Below are 6,000 nucleotides of genomic sequence, written 5' to 3'. Positions count from 1 at the left end.
TGCTTTTTGATCTTCAGAAAGAACCCTGTTCATTGAATCCGATTCAACTAAAGTTGGAGAAACTGACACCCATTAGCCACCTGTGTGCGAAGCACGTCGATAGAACCAGTCTCGCGTAAGCGTACGCGTAATGTCGGTTTGAGCCGCTTCATCCAACAATACCGTTGAATCAAGAATCAACAAGTGACGGCAAGCAATATGTACATACCCACGCCCACAACTCCTTTGTGTTCTATTCATGCATATAACATCTACGCATAGACCTGGCTTGGATGCCACTGTTGGAGAACGCAGTAACTCCAAAATTTTCCTATGCACACGCAAGATCCATCTAGGAGATGCATATCAACGAGGGGAAGAGTGTTGTCCACGTACCCTCGTAGACCGTAAGCGGAAGCATTATGACAACACCGTAGTCGTACATCTTCACAATCTGACTGATCCTAGCACCGAAGGTACGACACCTCCGCGATCTTCACACGTTCAGCTCGGTGACGTCCCACGAACTCTAGATCCAGCTGAGTGTCGGGGGAGAGCTTCGTCAGCACGACGGCATGATGACGGTGATGATGAAGTTACCGACACAGGGCTTCGCCTAAGCACTACAACGATATGATCGAGGTGGAAATCTGTGGAGGGGGGCACCGCACACGACTAAGAAATCAACTTGTGTGTCTATGGGGTGCCCCCTCCCCCGTATATAAAGGAGTGGAGGAGGGGGAGGGCCGGCCCTCTATGGCCCGTGCTACCTCTTGAGCACTGCGTTGGTTTTCCCCGAAGAGGAAGGGATGATGCAGCAAAGTAGCGTAAGTATTTCCCTCAGTTTTTGAGAACCAAGGTATCAATCCAGTAGGAGGCTACACGCGAGTCCCTCGTACCTGCACAAAATAAATAAATCCTCGCAACCAACGCAAATAGGGGTTGTCAATCCCTATAAGGCCACTTACGAGAGTGAGATCTGATAGATATGATAAGATAATATTTTTGGTATTTTTATGATAAAGATGCAAAGTAAAATAAAGGCAAAGGAAATAACAAAGGAAATAACTAAGTAGTAGGAGATCAATATGATAAAGATAGACCCAGGGGCCATAGGTTTCACTAGTGGCTTCTCTCAAGAGCATAAGTATTCTACGGTGGGTGAACAAATTACTGTTGAGCAATTGACAGAATTGAGCATAGTTATTTGAATATCTAAGTATGATCATGTATATAGGCATCACGTCCGAGACAAGTAGACCGACTCCTGCCTACATCTACTACTATTACTCCACTCATCGACCGCTATCCAGCATGCATCTAGAGTATTAAGTTAAAAACAGAGTAACGCCTTAAGCAAGATGACATGATGTAGAGGGATAGACTCATGCAATATGAAGAAAACCCCATCTTGTTATCCTCGATGGCAACAATACAATACGTGCCTTGCTGCCCTTACTGTCACCGGGAAAGGACACCGCAAGATTGAACCCAAAGCTAAGCACTTCTCCCATTGCAAGAAAGATCAATCTAGTAGGCCAAACCAAACTAATAATTCGAAGAGACTTGCAAAGATAACCAATCATACATAAAAGAATTCAGAGAAGATTCAAATATTATTCATAGATAGACTTGATCATAAACCCACAATTCATCGGTCTCAACAAACACACCGCAAAAAGAAGATTACATCAAATAGTTCTCCACAAGAGAGGGGGAGAACATTGTACTGAGATCCAAAAAGAGAGAAGAAGCCATCAAGCTACTAACTATGGACCCGTAGGTCTGAGGTAAACTACTCACACTTCATCGAAGAGGCTATGGTGTTGATGTAGAAGCCCTCCATGATCGATGCCCCCTCCGGCGGAGCTCCGAAACAGGCCCCAAGATGGGATCTCGTGGATACAGAAAGTTACGGCGGTGGAATTAGGGTTTTGGCTCCATATCTAATTGTTTGGGGGTACGTAGGTATATATAGGAGGAAGGAGTACGTCGGTGGAGCAATAGGGGGCCCACGAGGGTGGAGGGCGCGCCTAGGGTAGGCAGGCGCGCCCCCTACCTCGTGGCCTCCTCTTTTCTTTCTTGACGTAGGGTCCAAGTCTCCCGGGTCTTGTTCGTTGAGAAAATCACGTTCCCGAAGGTTTCATTCCCGTTTGGACTCCGTTTGATATTCATTTTCTTCGAAACCCTAAAACAGGCAAAAAACAGCAATTCTGGGCTGGGCCTCCAGTTAATAGGTTAGTCCAAAAAATAATATAAAAGTGGATAATAAAGCCCAATAATGTCCAAAATAGTAGAAAATATAGCATGGAGCAATCAAAAATTATAGATACGTTGGAGACGTATCAAGCATCCCCAAGCTTAATTCCTGCTTGTCCTCGAGTAGGTAAATGATAAAAACAGAATTTTTGATGCGGAGTGCTACTTGGCATAATTTTAATGTAATTCTTCTTAATTGTGGTATGAATATTCAGATCCGAAAGATTTAAGCAAAAGTTCATATTGGCATAAAAATAATAATATTTCAAGCATACTAACAAAGCAATTATGTCTTCTCAAAATAACATGGCTAAAGAAAGTTATCCCTACAAAATCATATAGTCTGGCTATGCTCTATCTTCACCACACAAAATATTTAAATCATGCACAACCCCGATGACAAGCCAAGCAATTGTTTCATACTTTTGACATTCTCAAAACTTTTTCAATCCACGCAATACATGAGCGTGAGCCATGGATATAGCACTATAGGTGGAATAGAGTGGTGGTTGTGGAGAAGACAAAAAGGGAGAAGATAGTCTCACATCAACTAGGCGTATCAACGGACTATGGAGATGACCATCAATAGATATAAATGTGAGTGAGTAGGGATTGCCATGCAACGGATGCACTAGAGCTATAAGTATATGAAAGCTCAAAAAGAAACTAAGTGGGTGTGCATCCAACTTGCTTGCTCATGAAGACCTAGGGAATTTTGAGGAAGCCCATCATTGGAATATACAAGCCAAGTTCTATAATGAAAGATTCCCACTAGTATATGAAAGTGATAACATGAGAGACTCTCTACTATGAAGATCATGGTGCTACTTTGAAGCACAAGTGTGGTAAAAGGATAGTAACATTGTCCCTTCTCTCTTTTTCTCTCATTTTTTTATTTGGGCCTTTTCTCTTTTTTATGGCCTCTTTTCTTTCTTTTCTTTTCGTCCGGAGTCTCATCCCTACTTGTGGGGGAATCATAGTCTCCATCATCCTTTCCTCACTGGGACAATGCTCTAATAATGATGATCATCACGCTTTTATTTTTCTTACAACTCAACAATTACAACTCGATACTTAGAAAATATGACTCTATATGAATGCCTCCGGCGGTATACCAGGATATGCAATGAATCAAGAGTGACACGTATGAAAGAATTATGAATGGTGGCTTTGCCACAAATACGATGTCAACTACATGATCATGCTAAGCAATATGACAATGATGGAGTGTGTCATAATAAACGGAACGGTGGAAAGTTGCATGTCAATATATCTCGGAATGGCTATGGAAATGCCATAATAGGTAGGTATGGTGGCTGTTTTGAGGAAGGTATATGGTGGGTGTATGATACCAGCGAAAGGTGCGCGGTATTTAGAGAGGCTAGCAAAGGTGGAAGGGTGAGAAAAGTGCGTATAATCCATGGACTCAACATTAGTCATAAAGAACTCATATACTTATTGCAAAAATCTACAAGTTATCAAAGCAAAGTATTACGTGCATGCTCGTAGGGGGGATAGATTGGTAGGAAAAGACCATCGCTCATCCCCGACTGCCACTCATAAGGAAGGCAATCAAAACATAAATCATGCTCCGACGTCATCACATAACGGTTCACCATACGTGCATGCTACGGGAATCACAAGCTTCAACACAAGTATTTCTCAAATTCACAACTACTCAACTAGAATGACTTTAATATCACCATCTTCATATCTCAAAACAATTATCAAGTATCAAACTTATCATAATATTCAACTCACTCATAAGAGATTTTTTTATTCTTGAATACCTAGCATATTAGGATTTAAAGCAAATTACCATGCTATTAAGACTCTCAAAATAATCTAAGTGAAGCATGAGAGATCAATAGTTTCAATAAAACAAATCCACCACCGTGCTCTAAAAGATATAAGTGAAGTACTAGAGCAAAATTATATAACTCAAAAGATATAAGCGAAGCACATAGAGTATTCTACAAATTCTAAATCATGTATGGCTCTCTCAAAAGGTGTGTACAGCAAGGATGATTGTGGTAAACTAACAAGCAAAGACTCAAATAATACAAGACGCTCCAAGCAAAACACATATCATGTGGCGAATAAAAATATAGCTCCAAGTAAAGTTACCGATAGAAGTAGACGAAAGAGGGGATGCCTTCCGGGGCATCCCCAAGCTTTGGCTTTTAGGTGTCCTTAGATTATCTTGGGGGTTCCATGGGAATCCCCAAGCTTAGTCTCTTTACACTCCTTGTTCCATAATCCATCAAATCTTTACCCAAAACTTGAAGACTTCACAACACAAAACCTAAAGTAGAAAATCTCGTGAGCTCTGTTAGCGAAAGAAAACAAAAGACCACTTCAAGGTACTGTAAAGAACTCATTCTTTATTTATATTGGTGTTATACCTACTTTATTCCAACTTCTCTATGGTTTATAAACTATTTTACTAGACATAGATTCATCAAATTAAGCAATCAACACACGAAAAAACAGAATCTGTCAAAAACAGAACAGTCTGTAGTAATCTGTATCTAGCACAAGATCTGGAACCCCAAAAATTCTAAAATAAATTGCTGGACGTGAGGAATTTATCTATTAATCATCTGAAAAAATAATTAACTAAATATCACTTTCCAAAATAAATAAATCCTCGCAACCAACGCAAATAGGGGTTGTCAATCCCTATAAGGCCACTTACGAGAGTGAGATCTGATAGATATGATAAGATAATATTTTTGGTATTTTTATGATAAAGATGCAAAGTAAAATAAAGGCAAAGTAAATAACAAAGGAAATAACTAAGTAGTAGGAGATCAATATGATAAAGATAGACCCATGGGCCATAGATTTCACTAGTGGCTTCTCTCAAGAGCATAAGTATTCTACGGTGGGTGAACAAATTACTGTTGAGCAATTGACAGAATTGAGCATAGTTATGAGAATATCTAAGTATGATCATGTATATAGGCATCACGTCTGAGACAAGTAGACCGACTCCTGCCTACATCTACTACTATTACTCCACTCATTGACCGCTATCCAGCATGCATCTAGAGTATTAAGTTAAAAACAGAGTAACGCCTTAAGCAAGATGACATGATGTAGAGGGATAGACTCATGCAATATGAAGAAAACCCCATCTTGTTATCCTCGATGGCAATAATACAATACGTGCCTTGCTGCCCTTACTGTCACCGTGAAAGGACACCGCAAGATTGAACCCAAAGCTAAGCACTTCTCCCATTGCAAGAAAGATCAATCTAGTAGGCCAAACCAAACTAATAATTCGAAGAGACTTGCAAAGATAACCAATCATACATAAAAGAATTCAGAGAAGATTCAAATATTATTCATAGATAGACTTGATCATAAACCCACAATTCATCGGTCTCAACAAACACACCGCAAAAAGAAGATTACATCAAATAGTTCTCCACAAGAGAGGGGGAGAACATTGTACTAAGATCCAAAAAGAGAGAAGAAGCCATCAAGCTACTAACTATGGACCCGTAGGTCTGAGGTAAACTACTCACACTTCATCGGAGAGGCTATGGTGTTGATGTAGAAGCCCTCCGTGATCGATGCCCCCTCCGGCGGAGCTCCGGAACAGGCCCCAAGATGGGATCTCGTGGATACAGAATGTTACTTAGTGGAATTAGGGTTTTGGCTCCGTATCTGATTGTTTGGGGTACGTAGGTATATATAGGAGGAAGGAGTACGTCGGTGGAGCAATAGGGGGCCCACGAGGGTGGAGGGCGCGCC

The sequence above is a fragment of the Triticum urartu genome, chromosome 4A (genome assembly GCF_056163025.1).
Source record: "Triticum urartu cultivar PI428250 chromosome 4A, HENAU_Tu73, whole genome shotgun sequence".
Classification (NCBI taxonomy): Eukaryota; Viridiplantae; Streptophyta; class Magnoliopsida; order Poales; family Poaceae; genus Triticum; species Triticum urartu.
Note: the sequence above shows the minus strand (reverse complement) of the source record.